This window comes from Schistocerca gregaria, chromosome 3 (genome assembly GCF_023897955.1).
Source record: "Schistocerca gregaria isolate iqSchGreg1 chromosome 3, iqSchGreg1.2, whole genome shotgun sequence".
In the NCBI taxonomy this organism is placed as follows: Eukaryota; Metazoa; Arthropoda; class Insecta; order Orthoptera; family Acrididae; genus Schistocerca; species Schistocerca gregaria.
In genome coordinates this window covers 20,269,577-20,286,859 of record NC_064922.1, presented here as the reverse complement: position 1 = coordinate 20,286,859, position 17,283 = coordinate 20,269,577, and the positions used below count along the sequence as shown (strand labels likewise).

The window sequence follows — 17,283 nt, the reverse complement described above, 5'->3', positions numbered from 1 at the left end:
GCCTACACACCTCTGCCGGTTGGGAATTATTCCACTTGAATCGCAAGGTGCGCATCTACATCTACATCTACATCCGTACTCCGCAAGCCACCTGACGGTGTGTGGCGGAGGGTACCCTGAGTACCTCTATCGGTTCTCCCTTCTATTCCAGTCTCGTATTGTACGTGGAAAGAAGGATTGTCGGTATGCTTCTGTGTGGGCTCTAATCTCTCTGATTTTATCCTCATGGTCTCTTCGCGAGATATACGTAGGAGGGAGCAATATACTGCTTGACTCTTCGGTGAAGGTATGTTCTCGAAACTTCAACAAAAGCCCGTACCGAGCTACTGAGCGTCTCTCCTGCAGAGTCTTCCACTGGAGTTTATCTATCATCTCCGTAACGCTTTCGCAATTACTAAATGATCCTGTAACAAAGCGCGCTGCTCTCCGTTGGATCTTCTCTATCTCTTCTATCAACCCTACCTGGTGCGGATCCCACACTGCTGAGCAGTATTCAAGCATTGGGCGAACTAGCGTACTGTAACCTACTTCCTTTGTTGTCGGATTGCATTTCCTTAGGATTCTTCCAATGAATCTCAGTCTGGCATCTGCTTTACCGACGATCAACTTTATATGATCATTCCATTTTAAATCACTCCTAATGCGTACTCTCAGATAATTTATGGAATTAACTGCTTCCAGTTGCTGACCTGCTATTTTGTAGCTAAATGATAAGGGACCTATCTTTCTATGTATTCGCATCACATTACACTTCGCTACATTGAGATTCAATTGCCATTCCGTGCACCATGCGTCAATTCGCTGCAGATACTCCTGCATTTCAGTACAATTTTCCATTGTTGCAACCTCTCGATACACCACAGCATCATCTGCAAAAAGCCTCAGTGAACTTCCGATGTCATCCACCAGGTCATTTATGTATATTGTGAATAGCAACGGTCCTATGACACTCCCCTGCGGCACACCTGAAATCACTCTTACTTCGGAAGACTTCTCTCCATTGAGAATGACGTGCTGCGTTCTGTTATCTAGGAACTCCTCAATCCAATCACACAATTGATCTGATAGTCCGTATGCTCTTACTTTGTTCATTAAACGACTATGGGGAACTGTGTCAAACGCCTTGCGGAAGTCAAGAAACACGGCATCTACCTGTGAACCCGTGTCTAAGGCCCTCTGAGTCTCGTGGACGAATAGCGCGAGCTGGGTTTCACACGATCGTCTTTTTCGAAACCCATGCTGATTCCTACAGAGTAGATTTCTAGTCTCCAGAAAAGACATTATATTCGAACATAATACGTGTTCCAAAATTCTACAACTGATCGACGTTAGAGATATAGGTCTATAGTTCTGCACATCTGTTCGACGTCCCTTCTTGAGAACGGGGATGACCTGTGCCCTTTTCCAATCCTTTGGAACGCTTCGCTCTTCTAGAGACCTACGGTACACCGCTGCAAGAAGGGGGGCAAGTTCCTTCGCGTACTCTGTGTAAAATCGAACTGGTATCCCATCAGGACCAGCGGCCTTTCCTCTTTTGAGCGATTTTAATTGTTTCTCTATCCCTCTGTCGTCTACTTCGATATCTACCATTTTGTCAACTGTGCGACAATCTAGAGAAGGAAGCACAGTGCAGTCTTCCTCTGTGAAAGGGCTTTGGAAGAAGACATTTAGTAATTCGGCCTTTAGTCTGTCATCCTCTGTTTCAGTACCATTTTGGTCACAGAGTGTCTGGACATTTTGTTTTGATCCACCTACAGCTTTGACATAGGACCAAAATTTCTTAGGATTTTCTGCCAAGTCAGTACATAGAACGTTACTTTCGAATTCATTGAAAGCCTCTCGCATAACCCTCCTCACACTACATTTCGCTTCGCGTAATTTTTGTTTGTCTGCAAGGCTTTGGCTATGTTTATGTTTGCTGTGAAGTTCCCTTTGCTTCCGCAGCAGTTTTCTAACTCGGTTGTTGTACCACGGTGGCTCTTTTCCATCTCTTACGATCTTGCTTGGCACATACTCATCTAACGCATATTGTACCATGGTTTTGAACTTTCTCCACTGATCCTCAACACTATCTGCACTTGAGACAAAACTTTTGTGTTGAGCCGTCAGGAACTCTGTAATCTGCTTTTTGTCACTTTTGCTAAACAGAAAAATCTTCCTACCTTTTTTAATATTTCTATTTACGGCTGAAATCATCGACGCAGTAACTGCTTTATGATCGCTGATTCCCTGTTCTGCATTAACTGATTCAAATAGTTCGGGTCTGTTTGTCACCAGAAGGTCTAATATATAGGTAGGTGTGTTAAAAATTCTGGGGGCGCTGGGTATCGATCCCAGTACCTCTCGCACGCTAAGCGAGCGCTCTACCATCTGAGCTACGCCCACCCCCCCGATAACTAGTAGTGCTACATACAGTCATATCAACATCACAGACCCTTGCACTCCCATTATTCCGCAGACAAACACTACTCTCTATGTATCAGTGAGGGTGTCTTTCAGGTTTCGTGCATTCTGTATCGAATCGTAGTTGGCCACAATGAAAGTGGCACGCATAACGTCGAAAATAGAGTTCAGACACCGCTCTGAGTAAGACGAACGTGTTGCCCACCTCTAGACTTCAATGACGTTAAGCCGTGATACCTAAGACAGATCTGCACTCGATGACACCACGATAACAGCCGGTCCCCACACTTACACCTTGCTCTCCTTATGACAGTATACATCATATCAGTCTGTGACGCTGGTTTTGCAACTTCTTGCGTGAGTTTATGTTCGCCGCGACCAACACTTACCATGCACTGACCACAAAACATGGAGGAGCCAGGGCTTGAACCCGAGACCGTTCACACGCTAAGCGAACGATCTGCCAACTGAGCTACAGCTACACACACGACCAAGCCTGGCTATTCTCCATTCTTTGCGACTCTGATGTGCAAGGACACGATGGTTGGTTGGTTTGTAGCGGCGAAGGTACCAGAATACAAAGGCGCGGACACGTTCATATACACAGGAGTTCCAAGTAGTTTCGATGCTATGGTATTACGAAAGCAAATTCCGTCTGTTTTGAACGTCTTAAATTGAAAGGGCGGTCACAAATTGGTCCATTTCACTCCTTGTCGACAATCACACAGCACCTGAGGTAACAAGCACATCTCGAGCCCCATTGTGCTCTCCATTGTTCATGCCAACTCAGTGCCTCGCTCTTTGCTACTGCGTAAAATTCTTGTCGTCCAACTGCAAAACACTTGGACACAATAAGTTTCGGCGTCCCCTTTGCACTAATCGTACTACGAAACGCTCCCCACACTTGGCAATCACCCATGCAGATGAGTTTTCCGACTTTACACGACGCTCACGCAACGCTCACGCTAGTGACAGCGTTATTTATAGTTCGACGTCGCGCCAAAGCGAATGAGCACATTTCGCCTACGGCTTAGGCCGCTCTTCTAGTGTGGCTGCTCTGTGTCTGCAGGTAGCGAGGGGCTGCAAGCTTCCTGTGTTCGCACCTATATCACCTGTGCTTCCTTGTCAGAGACAGACTATCGCAAAACATACAACTCACTCCATGAATTGATTGCTACGGCATCTGTTATCAGCAGTCACAACCAGCAACACCAGTAGCAGCCGACTGCACGCAAAGAATAGGAACGTGCAGTGGGATTTACGTGAAATCGGCGCAATTGTGGATGCTAATCGTTCGCTTGTATCCGCCTACACACCTCTGCCGGTTGGGAATTATTCCACTTGTATCGCAAGGTGCGCATGTAGGTGTGATAAAAACTCTGGAGGCGCTGGGTATCGATCCCAGTACCTCTCGCACGCTAAGCGAGCGCTCTACCATCTGAGCTACGCCCACCCCCCCGATAACTAGTAGTGCTACATACAATCATATCAACGTCACAGACCCTTGCACTCCCATTATTCCGCAGACAAACACTACTCTCTATGTATCATTGAGGGTGTCTTTCAGGTTTCGTGCATTCTGTATCGAATCGTAGTTGGCCACAATGAAAGTGGCACGCATAACGTCGAAAATAGAGTTCAGACACCGCTCTGAGTAAGACGAACGTGTTGTCCACCTCTAGACTTCAATGACGTTAAGCCGTGATACCTAAGACAGATCTGCACTCGATGACACCACGATAACAGCCGGTCCCCACACTTACATCTTGCTCTCCTTATGACAGTATACATCATATCAGTCTGTGACGCTGGTTTTGCAACCTCTTGCGTGCGTTTATGTTCGCCGCGACCAACACTTACCATGCACTGACCACAAAACATGGAGGAGCCAGGGCTTGAAACCGAGACCGTTCACACGCTATGCGAACGATCTGCCAACTGAGCTACAGCTACACACACGACCAAGCCTGGCTATTCTCCATTCTTTGCGACTCTGATGTGCAAGGACACGATGGTTGGTTGGTTTGTAGCGGCGAAGGTACCAGAATACAAAGGCGCGGACACGTTCATATACACAGGAGTTCCAAGTAGTTTCGATGCTATGGTATTACGAAAGCAAATTCCGTCTGTTTTGAACGTCTTAAATTGAAAGGGCGGTCACAAATTGGTCCATTTCACTCCTTGTCGACAATCACACAGCACCTGAGGTAACAAGCACATCTCGAGCCCCATTGTGCTCTCCATTGTTCATGCCAACTCAGTGCCTCGCTCTTTGCTACTGCGTAAAATTCTTGTCGTCCAACTGCAAAACACTTGGACACAATAAGTTTCCGCGTCCCCTTTGCACTAATCGTACTACGAAACGCTCCCCACACTTGGCAATCACCCATGCAGATAACTTTTCCGACTTTACACGACGCTCACGCAACGCTCACGCTAGTGACAGCCTTATTTATAGTTCGACGTCGCGATAAAGCGAATGAGCACATTTCGCCTACGGCTTAGGCCGCTCTTCTAATGTGGCTGCTCTGTGTCTGCAGGTAGCGAGGTGCTGCAAGCTTCCTGTGTTCGCACCTATATCACCTGTGCTTCCTTGTCAGAGACAGACTATCGCAAAACATACAACTCACTCCATGAATTGATTGCTACGGCATCTGTTATCAGCAGTCACAACCAGCAACACCAGTAGCAGCCGACTGCACGCAAAGAATAGGAACGTGCAGTGGGATTTACGTGAAATCGGCGCAATTGTGGATGCTAATCGTTCGCTTGTATCCGCCTACACACCTCTGCCGGTTGGGAATTATTCCACTTGTATCGCAAGGTGCGCATGTAGGTGTGATAAAAACTCTGGAGGCGCTGGGTATCGATCCCAGTACCTCTCGCACGCTAAGCGAGCGCTCTACCATCTGAGCTACGCCCACCCCCCCGATAACTAGTAGTGCTACATACAATCATATCAACGTCACAGACCCTTGCACTCCCATTATTCCGCAGACAAACACTACTCTCTATGTATCAGTGAGGGTGTCTTTCAGGTTTCGTGCATTCTGTATCGAATCGTAGTTGGCCACAATGAAAGTGGCACGCATAACGTCGAAAATAGAGTTCAGACACCGCTCTGAGTAAGACGAACGTGTTGTCCACCTCTAGACTTCAATGACGTTAAGCCGTGATACCTAAGACAGATCTGCACTCGATGACACCACGATAACAGCCGGTCCCCACACTTACATCTTGCTCTCCTTATGACAGTATACATCATATCAGTCTGTGACGCTGGTTTTGCAACCTCTTGCGTGCGTTTATGTTCGCCGCGACCAACACTTACCATGCACTGACCACAAAACATGGAGGAGCCAGGGCTTGAAACCGAGACCGTTCACACGCTATGCGAACGATCTGCCAACTGAGCTACAGCTACACACACGACCAAGCCTGGCTATTCTCCATTCTTTGCGACTCTGATGTGCAAGGACACGATGGTTGGTTGGTTTGTAGCGGCGAAGGTACCAGAATACAAAGGCGCGGACACGTTCATATACACAGGAGTTCCAAGTAGTTTCGATGCTATGGTATTACGAAAGCAAATTCCGTCTGTTTTGAACGTCTTAAATTGAAAGGGCGGTCACAAATTGGTCCATTTCACTCCTTGTCGACAATCACACAGCACCTGAGGTAACAAGCACATCTCGAGCCCCATTGTGCTCTCCATTGTTCATGCCAACTCAGTGCCTCGCTCTTTGCTACTGCGTAAAATTCTTGTCGTCCAACTGCAAAACACTTGGACACAATAAGTTTCCGCGTCCCCTTTGCACTAATCGTACTACGAAACGCTCCCCACACTTGGCAATCACCCATGCAGATAACTTTTCCGACTTTACACGACGCTCACGCAACGCTCACGCTAGTGACAGCCTTATTTATAGTTCGACGTCGCGATAAAGCGAATGAGCACATTTCGCCTACGGCTTAGGCCGCTCTTCTAATGTGGCTGCTCTGTGTCTGCAGGTAGCGAGGTGCTGCAAGCTTCCTGTGTTCGCACCTATATCACCTGTGCTTCCTTGTCAGAGACAGACTATCGCAAAACATACAACTCACTCCATGAATTGATTGCTACGGCATGTGTTATCAGCAGTCACAACCAGTAACACCAGTAGCAGCCGACTGCACGCAAAGAATAGGAACGTGCAGTGGGATTTACGTGAAATCGGCGCAATTGTGGATGCTAATCGTTCGCTTGTATCTGCCTACACACCTCTGCCGGTTGGGAATTATTCCACTTGTATCGCAAGGTGCGCATGTAGGTGTGTTAAAAATTCTGGAGACGCTGGGTATCGATCCCAGTACCTCTCGCACGCTAAGCGTGCGCTCTACCATCTGAGCTACGCCCACCCCCCGATAACTAGTAGTGCAACATACAGTCATATCAACGTCACAGACCCTTACACTCCCATTATTCCGCAGACAAACACTACTCTCTATGTATCAGTGAGGGTGTCTTTCAGGTTTCGTGCATTCTGTATCGAATCGTAGTTGGCCACAATGAAAGTGGCACGCATAACGTCGAAAATAGAGTTCAGACACCGCTCTGAGTAAGACGAACGTGTTGCCCACCTCTAGACTTCAATGACGTTAAGCCGTGATACCTAAGACAGATCTGCACTCGATGACACCACGATAACAGCCGGTCCCCACACTTACACCTTGCTCTCCTTATGACAGTATACATCATATCAGTCTGTGACGCTGGTTTTGCAACTTCTTGCGTGAGTTTATGTTCGCCGCGACCAACACTTACCATGCACTGACCACAAAACATGGAGGAGCCAGGGCTTGAACCCGAGACCGTTCACACGCTAAGCGAACGATCTGCCAACTGAGCTACAGCTACACACACGACCAAGCCTGGCTATTCTCCATTCTTTGGACTCTGATGTGCAAGGACACGATGGTTGGTTGGTTTGTAGCGGCGAAGGTACCAGAATACAAAGGCGCGGACACGTTCATATACACAGGAGTTCCAAGTAGTTTCGATGCTATGGTATTACGAAAGCAAATTCCGTCTGTTTTGAACGTCTTAAATTGAAAGGGCGGTCACAAATTGGTCCATTTCACTCCTTGTCGACAATCACACAGCACCTGAGGTAACAAGCACATCTCGAGCCCCATTGTGCTCTCCATTGTTCATGCCAACTCAGTGCCTCGCTCTTTGCTACTGCGTAAAATTCTTGTCGTCCAACTGCAAAACACTTGGACACAATAAGTTTCCACGTCCCCTTTGCACTAATCGTACTACGAAACGCTCCCCACACTTGGCAATCACCCATGCAGATAACTTTTCCGACTTTACACGGCGCTCACGCAACGCTCACGCTAGTGACAGCCTTATTTATAGTTCGACGTCGCGCCAAAGCGAATGAGCACATTTCGCCTACGGCTTAGGCCGCTCTTCTAGTGTGGCTGCTCTGTGTCTGCAGGTAGCGAGGTGCTGCAAGCTTCCTGTGTTCGCACCTATATCACCTGTGCTTCCTTGTCAGAGACAGATTATCGCAAAACATACAACTCACTCCATGAATTGATTGCTACGGCATCTGTTATCAGCAGTCACAACCAGCAACACCAGTAGCAGCCGACTGCACGCAAAGAATAGGAACGTGCAGTGGGATTTACGTGAAATCGGCGCAATTGTGGATGCTAATCGTTCGCTTGTATCTGCCTACACACCTCTGCCGGTTGGGAATTATTCCACTTGTATCGCAAGGTGCGCATGTAGGTGTGTTAAAAATTCTGGAGGCGCTGGGTATCGATCCCAGTACCTCTCGCACGCTAAGCGAGCGCTCTACCATCTGAGCTACGCCCACCCCCCGATAACTAGTAGTGCTACATACAGTCATATCAACGTCACAGACCCTTGCACTCCCATTATTCCGCAGACAAACACTACTCTCTATGTATCAGTGAGGGTGTCTTTCAGGTTTCGTGCATTCTGTATCGAATCGTAGTTGGCCACAATGAAAGTGGCACGCATAACGTCGAAAATAGAGTTCAGACACCGCTCTGAGTAAGACGAACGTGTTGCCCACCTCTAGACTTCAATGACGTTAAGCCGTGATACCTAAGACAGATCTGCACTCGATGACACCACGATAACAGCCGGTCCCCACACTTACACCTTGCTCTCCTTATGACAGTATACATCATATCAGTCTGTGACGCCGGTTTTGCAACTTCTTGCGTGAGTTTATGTTCGCCGCGACCAACACTTACCATGCACTGACCACAAAACATGGAGGAGCCAGGGCTTGAACCCGAGACCGTTCACACGCTAAGCGAACGATCTGCCAACTGAGCTACCTCTACACACACGTCCAAGCCTGGCTATTCTCCATTCTTTGCGACTCTGATGTGCAAGGACACGATGGTTGGTTGGTTTGTAGCGGCGAAGGTACCAGAATACAAAGGCGCGGACACGTTCATATACACAAGAGTTCCAAGTAGTTTCGATGCTATGGTATTACGAATGCAAATTCCGTCTGTTTTGAACGTCTTAAATTGAAAGGGCGGTCACAAATTGGTCCATTTCACTCCTTGTCGACAATCACACAGCACCTGAGGTAACAAGCACATCTCGAGCCCCATTGTGCTCTCCATTGTTCATGCCAACTCAGTGCCTCGCTCTTTGCTACTGCGTAAAATTCTTGTCGTCCAACTGCAAAACACTTGGACACAATAAATTTCCGCGTCCCCTTTGCACTAATCGTACTACGAAACGCTCCCCACACTTGGCAATCACCCATGCAGATGACTTTTCCGACTTTACACGACGCTCACGCTAGTGACAGCCTTATTTATAGTTCGACGTCGCGCCAAAGCGAATGAGCACATTTCGCCTACGGCTTAGGCCGCTCTTCTAGTGTGGCTGCTCTGTGTCTGCAGGTAGCGAGGGGCTGCAAGCTTCCTGCGTTCGCACCTATATCACCTGTGCTTCCTTGTCAGAGACAGACTATCGCAAAACATACAACTCACTCCATGAATTGATTGCTACGGCATCTGTTATCAGCAGTCACAACCAGCAACACCAGTAGCAGCCGACTGCACGCAAAGAATAGGAACGTGCAGTGGGATTTACGTGAAATCGGCGCAATTGTGGATGCTAATCGTTCGCTTGTATCTGCCTACACACCTCTGCCGGTTGGGAATTATTCCACTTGTATCGCAAGGTGCGCATGTAGGTGTGTTAAAAATTCTGGAGGCGCTGGGTATCGATCCCAGTACCTCTCGCACGCTAAGCGAGCGCTCCACCATCTGAGCTACGCTTACACCCCCGATAACTTGTAGTGCTACATACAGTCATATCAACGTCACAGACCCTTGCACTCCCATTATTCCGCAGACAAACACTACTCTCTATGTATCAGTGAGGGTGTCTTTCAGGTTTCGTGCATTCTGTATCGAATCGTAGTTGGCCACAATGAAAGTGGCACGCATAACGTCGAAAATAGAGTTCAGACACCGCTCTGAGTAAGACGAACGTGTTGTCCACCTCTAGACTTCAATGACGTTAAGCCGTGATACCTAAGACAGATCTGCACTCGATGACACCACGATAACAGCCGGTCCCCACACTTACACCTTGCTCTCCTTATGACAGTATACATCATATCAGTCTGTGACGCTGGTTTTGCAACTTCTTGCGTGAGTTTATGTTCGCCGCGACCAACACTTACCATGCACTGACCACAAAACATGGAGGAGCCAGGGCTTGAACCCGAGATCGTTCACACGCTAAGCGAACGATCTGCCAACTGAGCTACAGCTACACACACGACCAAGCCTGGCTATTCTCCATTCTTTGCGACTCTGATGTGCAAGGACACGATGGTTGGTTGGTTTGTAGCGGCGAAGGTACCAGAATACAAAGGCGCGGACACGTTCATATACACAAGAGTTCCAAGTAGTTTCGATGCTATGGTATTACGAATGCAAATTCCGTCTGTTTTGAACGTCTTAAATTGAAAGGGCGGTCACAAATTGGTCCATTTCACTCCTTGTCGACAATCACACAGCACCTGAGGTAACAAGCACATCTCGAGCCCCATTGTGCTCTCCATTGTTGATGCCAACTCAGTGCCTCGCTCTTTGCTACTGCGTAAAATTCTTGTCGTCCAACTGCAAAACACTTGGACACAATAAGTTTCCGCGTCCCCTTCGCACTGATCGTACTACGAAACGCTCCCCAAACTTGGCAATCACCCATGCAGATGACTTTTCCGACTTTACACGACGCTCACGCTAGTGACAGCCTTATTTATAGTTCGACGTCGCGCCAAAGCGAATGAGCACATTTCGCCTACGGCTTAGGCCGCTCTTCTAGTGTGGCTGCTCTGTGTCTGCAGGTAGCGAGGGGCTGCAAGCTTCCTGCGTTCGCACCTATATCACCTGTGCTTCCTTGTCAGAGACAGACTATCGCAAAACATACAACTCACTCCATGAATTGATTGCTACGGCATCTGTTATCAGCAGTCACAACCAGCAACACCAGTAGCAGCCGACTGCACGCAAAGAATAGGAACGTGCAGTGGGATTTACGTGAAATCGGCGCAATTGTGGATGCTAATCGTTCGCTTGTATCTGCCTACACACCTCTGCCGGTTGGGAATTATTCCACTTGTATCGCAAGGTGCGCATGTAGGTGTGTTAAAAATTCTGGAGGCGCTGGGTATCGATCCCAGTACCTCTCGCACGCTAAGCGAGCGCTCCACCATCTGAGCTACGCTTACACCCCCGATAACTTGTAGTGCTACATACAGTCATATCAACGTCACAGACCCTTGCACTCCCATTATTCCGCAGACAAACACTACTCTCTATGTATCAGTGAGGGTGTCTTTCAGGTTTCGTGCATTCTGTATCGAATCGTAGTTGGCCACAATGAAAGTGGCACGCATAACGTCGAAAATAGAGTTCAGACACCGCTCTGAGTAAGACGAACGTGTTGTCCACCTCTAGACTTCAATGACGTTAAGCCGTGATACCTAAGACAGATCTGCACTCGATGACACCACGATAACAGCCGGTCCCCACACTTACACCTTGCTCTCCTTATGACAGTATACATCATATCAGTCTGTGACGCTGGTTTTGCAACTTCTTGCGTGAGTTTATGTTCGCCGCGACCAACACTTACCATGCACTGACCACAAAACATGGAGGAGCCAGGGCTGGAACCCGAGACCGTTCACACGCTAAGCGAACGATCTGCCAACTGAGCTACAGCTACACACACGACCAAGCCTGGCTATTCTCCATTCTTTGCGACTCTGATGTGCAAGGACACGATGGTTGGTTGGTTTGTAGCGGCGAAGGTACCAGAATACAAAGGCGCGGACACGTTCATATACACAAGAGTTCCAAGTAGTTTCGATGCTCTGGTATTACGAATGCAAATTCCGTCTGTTTTGAACGTCTTAAATTGAAAGGGCGGTCACAAATTGGTCCATTTCACTCCTTGTCGACAATCACACAGCACCTGAGGTAACAAGCACATCTCGAGCCCCATTGTGCTCTCCATTGTTCATGCCAACTCAGTGCCTCGCTCTTTGCTACTGCGTAAAATTCTTGTCGTCCAACTGCAAAACACTTGGACACAATAAGTTTCCGCGTCCCCTTTGCACTAATCGTACTACGAAACGCTCCCCACACTTGGCAATCACCCATGCAGGTGACTTTTCCGACTTTACACGACGCTCACGCTAGTGACAGCCTTATTTATAGTTCGACGTCGCGCCAAAGCGAATGAGCACATTTCGCCTACGGCTTAGGCCGCTCTTCTAGTGTGGCTGCTCTGTGTCTGCAGGTAGCGAGGGGCTGCAAGCTTCCTGTGTTCGCACCTATATCACCTGTGCTTCCTTGTCAGAGACAGACTATCGCAAAACATACAACTCACTCCATGAATTGATTGCTACGGCATCTGTTATCAGCAGTCACAACCAGCAACACCAGTAGCAGCCGACTGCACGCAAAGAATAGGAACGTGCAGTGGGATTTACGTGAAATCGGCGCAATTGTGGATGCTAATCGTTCGCTTGTATCTGTCTACACACTTCTGCCGGTTGGGAATTATTCCAGTTGTAACGCAAGGTGCGTATGTAGGTGTGTTAAAAATTCTGGAGGCGCTGGGTATCGATCCCAGTACCTCTCGCACGCTAAGCGAGCGCTCTACCATCTGAGCTACGCCCACCCACCCGATAACTAGTAGTGCTACATACAGTCATATCAACGTCACAGACCCTTGCACTCCCATTATTCCGCAGACAAACACTACTCTCTATGTATCAGTGAGGGTGTCTTTCAGGTTTCGCGCATTCTGTATCGAATCGTAGTTGGCCACAATGAAAGTGGCACGCATAACGTCGAAAATAGAGTTCAGACACCGCTCTGAGTAAGACGAACGTCTTGTCCACCTCTAGACTTCAATGACGTTAAGCCGTGATACCTAAGACAGATCTGCACTCGATGACACCACGATAACAGCCGGTCCCCACACTTACACCTTGCTCTCCTTATGACAGTATACATCATATCAGTCTGTGACGCTGGTTTTGCAACTTCTTGCGTGAGTTTATGTTCGCCGCGACCAACACTTACCATGCACTGACCACAAAACATGGAGGAGCCAGGGCTTGAACCCGAGACCGTTCACACGCTAAGCGAACGATCTGCCAACTGAGCTACAGCTACACACACGACCAAGCCTGGCTATTCTCAATTCTTTGCGACTCTGATGTGCAAGGACACGATGGTTGGTTGGTTTGTAGCGGCGAAGGTACCAGAATACAAAGGCGCGGACACGTTCATATACACAAGAGTTCCAAGTAGTTTCGATGCTCTGGTATTACGAATGCAAATTCCGTCTGTTTTGAACGTCTTAAATTGAAAGGGCGGTCACAAATTGGTCCATTTCACTCCTTGTCGACAATCACACAGCACCTGAGGTAACAAGCACATCTCGAGCCCCATTGTGCTCTCCATTGTTCATGCCAACTCAGTGCCTCGCTCTTTGCTACTGCGTAAAATTCTTGTCGTCCAACTGCAAAACACTTGGACACAATAAGTTTCCGCGTCCCCTTTGCACTAATCGTACTACGAAACGCTCCCCACACTTGGCAATCACCCATGCAGGTGACTTTTCCGACTTTACACGACGCTCACGCTAGTGACAGCCTTATTTATAGTTCGACGTCGCGCCAAAGCGAATGAGCACATTTCGCCTACGGCTTAGGCCGCTCTTCTAGTGTGGCTGCTCTGTGTCTGCAGGTAGCGAGGGGCTGCAAGCTTCCTGTGTTCGCACCTATATCACCTGTGCTTCCTTGTCAGAGACAGACTATCGCAAAACATACAACTCACTCCATGAATTGATTGCTACGGCATCTGTTATCAGCAGTCACAACCAGCAACACCAGTAGCAGCCGACTGCACGCAAAGAATAGGAACGTGCAGTGGGATTTACGTGAAATCGGCGCAATTGTGGATGCTAATCGTTCGCTTGTATCTGTCTACACACCTCTGCCGGTTGGGAATTATTCCACTTGTAACGCAAGGTGCGTATGTAGGTGTGTTAAAAATTCTGGAGGCGCTGGGTATCGATCCCAGTACCTCTCGCACGCTAAGCGAGCGCTCTACCATCTGAGCTACGCCCACCCCTCCGATAACTAGTAGTGCTACATACAGTCATATCAACGTCACAGACCCTTGCACTCCCATTATTCCGCAGACAAACACTACTCTCTATGTATCAGTGAGGGTGTCTTTCAGGTTTCGTGCATTCTGTATCGAATCGTAGTTGGCCACAATGAAAGTGGCACGCATAACGTCGAAAATAGAGTTCAGACACCGCTCTGAGTAAGACGAACGTCTTGTCCACCTCTAGACTTCAATGACGTTAAGCCGTGATACCTAAGACAGATCTGCACTCGATGACACCACGATAACAGCCGGTCCCCACACTTACACCTTGCTCTCCTTATGACAGTATACATCATATCAGTCTGTGACGCTGGTTTTGCAACTTCTTGCGTGAGTTTATGTTCGCCGCGACCAACACTTACCATGCACTGACCACAAAACATGGAGGAGCCAGGGCTTGAACCCGAGACCGTTCACACGCTAAGCGAACGATCTGCCAACTGAGCTACAGCTACACACACGACCAAGCCTGGCTATTCTCAATTCTTTGCGACTCTGATGTGCAAGGACACGATGGTTGGTTGGTTTGTGGCGGCGAAGGTACCAGAATACAAAGGCGCGGACACGTTCATATACACAAGAGTTCCAAGTAGTTTCGATGCTCTGGTATTACGAATGCAAATTCCGTCTGTTTTGAACGTCTTAAATTGAAAGGGCGGTCACAAATTGGTCCATTTCACTCCTTGTCGACAATCACACAGCACCTGAGGTAACAAGCACATCTCGAGCCTCATTGTGCTCTCCATTGTTCATGCCAACTCAGTGCCTCGCTCTTTGCTACTGCGTAAAATTCTTGTCGTCCAACTGCAAAACACTTGGACACAATAAGTTTCCGCGTCCCCTTTGCACTAATCGTACTACGAAACGCTCCCCACACTTGGCAATCACCCATGCAGGTGACTTTTCCGACTTTACACGACGCTCACGCTGGTGACAGCCTTATTTATAGTTCGACGTCGCGCCAAAGCGAATGAGCACATTTCGCCTACGGCTTAGGCCGCTCTTCTAGTGTGGCTGCTCTGTGTCTGCAGGTAGTGAGGGGCTGCAAGCTTCCTGTGTTCGCACCTATATCACCTGTGCTTCCTTGTCAGAGACAGACTATCGCAAAACATACAACTCACTCCATGAATTGATTGCTACGGCATCTGTTATCAGCAGTCACAACCAGCAACACCAGTAGCAGCCGACTGCACGCAAAGAATAGGAACGTGCAGTGGGATTTACGTCAAATCGGCGCAATTGTGGATGCTAATCGTTCGCTTGTATCTGCCTACACACCTCTGCCGGTTGGGAATTATTCCACTTGTATCGCAAGGTGCGCATGTAGGTGTGTTAAAAATTCTGGAGGCGCTGGGTATCGATCCCAGTACCTCTCGCACGCTAAGTGAGCGCTCTACCATCTGAGCTACGCTTACACCCCCGATAACTTGTAGTGCTACATACAGTCATATCAACGTCACAGACCCTTGCACTCCGATTATTCCGCAGACAAACACTACTCTCTATGTATCAGTGAGGGTGTCTTTCAGGTTTCGTGCAATCTGTATCGAATCGTAGTTGGCCACAATGAAAGTGGCACGCATAACGTCGAAAATAGAGTTCAGACACCGCTCTGAGTAAGACGAACGTCTTGTCCACCTCTAGACTTCAATGACGTTAAGCCGTGATACCTAAGACAGATCTGCACTCGATGACACCACGATAACAGCCGGTCCCCACACTTACACCTTGCTCTCCTTATGACAGTATACATCATATCAGTCTGTGACGCTGGTTTTGCAACTTCTTGCGTGACTTTATGTTCGCCGCGACCAACACTTACCATGCACTGACCACAAAACATGGAGGAGCCAGGGCTTGAACCCGAGACCGTTCACACGCTAAGCGAACGATCTGCCAACTGAGCTACAGCTACACACACGACCAAGCCTGGCTATTCTCCATTCTTTGCGACTCTGATGTGCAAGGACACGATGGTTGGTTGGTTTGTAGCGGCGAAGGTACCAGAATACAAAGGCGCGGACACGTTCATATACACAAGAGTTCCAAGTAGTTTCGATGCTATGGTATTACGAATGCAAATTCCGTCTGTTTTGAACGTCTTAAATTGAAAGGGCGGTCACAAATTGGTCCATTTCACTCCTTGTCGACAATCACACAGCACCTGAAGTAACAAGCACATCTCGAGCCCCATTGTGCTCTCCATTGTTCATTCCAACTCAGTGCCTCGCTCTTTGCTACTGCGTAAAATTCTTGTCGTCCAACTGCAAAACACTTGGACACAATAAGTTTCCGCGTCCACTTTGCACTGATCGTACTACGAATCGCTCCCCAAACTTGGCAATCACCCATGCAGATGACTTTTCCGACTTTACACGACGCTCACGCAACCCTCACGCTAGTGACAGCGTTATTTATAGTTCGACGTCGCGCCAAAGCGAATGAGCACATTTCGCCTACGGCTTAGGCCGCTCTTCTAGTGTGGCTGCTCTGTGTCTGCAGGTAGCGAGGGGCTGCAAGCTTCCTGTGTTCGCACCTATATCACCTGTGCTTCCTTATCAGAGACAGACTATCGCAAAACATACAACTCACTCCATGAATTGATTGCTACGGCATCTGTTATCAGCAGTCACAACCAGCAACACCAGTAGCAGCCGACTGCACGCAAAGAATAGGAACGTGCAGTGGGATTTACGTGAAATCGGCGCAATTGTGGATGCTAATCGTTCGCTTGTATCTGCCTACACACCTCTGCCGGTTGGGAATTATTCCACTTGTATCGCAAGGTGTGCATGTAGGTGTGTTAAAAATTCTGGAGGCGCTGGGTATCGATCCCAGTACCTCTCGCACGCTAAGTGAGCGCTCTACCATCTGAGCTACGCTTACACCCCCGATAACTTGTAGTGCTACATACAGTCATATCAACGTCACAGACCCTTGCACTCCCATTATTCCGCAGACAAACACTACTCTCTATGTATCAGTGAGGGTGTCTTTCAGGTTTCGTGCATTCTGTATCGAATCGTAGTTGGCCACAATGAAAGTGGCACGCATAACGTCTAAAATAGACTTCAGACACCGCTCTGAGTAAGACGAACGTGTTGTCCACCTCTAGACTTCAATGACGTTAAG

The 17,283-nt window shown here is 48.3% G+C and overlaps 6 non-coding genes across 6 annotated transcripts; all 6 read right to left on the bottom strand.

Moving 5' to 3' along the window:
• Positions 1-2,312: 2,312 nt before the first annotated feature.
• Trnaa-agc (transfer RNA alanine (anticodon AGC)) lies at positions 2,313-2,386 on the bottom strand. The gene has a single exon. It is a non-coding gene; the product is annotated as a tRNA-Ala (tRNA).
• A 1,397-nt stretch (positions 2,387-3,783) lies between these two features.
• On the bottom strand, positions 3,784-3,857 carry Trnaa-agc (transfer RNA alanine (anticodon AGC)). The gene has a single exon. It is a non-coding gene; the product is annotated as a tRNA-Ala (tRNA).
• Positions 3,858-5,254: 1,397 nt separating this feature from the next.
• Positions 5,255-5,328, bottom strand: Trnaa-agc (transfer RNA alanine (anticodon AGC)). The gene has a single exon. It is a non-coding gene; the product is annotated as a tRNA-Ala (tRNA).
• A 2,866-nt stretch (positions 5,329-8,194) lies between these two features.
• Positions 8,195-8,268, bottom strand: Trnaa-agc (transfer RNA alanine (anticodon AGC)). The gene has a single exon. It is a non-coding gene; the product is annotated as a tRNA-Ala (tRNA).
• A 4,305-nt stretch (positions 8,269-12,573) lies between these two features.
• On the bottom strand, positions 12,574-12,647 carry Trnaa-agc (transfer RNA alanine (anticodon AGC)). The gene has a single exon. It is a non-coding gene; the product is annotated as a tRNA-Ala (tRNA).
• Positions 12,648-14,033: 1,386 nt separating this feature from the next.
• Trnaa-agc (transfer RNA alanine (anticodon AGC)) lies at positions 14,034-14,107 on the bottom strand. Its single transcript has one exon. It is a non-coding gene; the product is annotated as a tRNA-Ala (tRNA).
• Between the last annotated feature and the right edge of the window lie 3,176 nt (positions 14,108-17,283).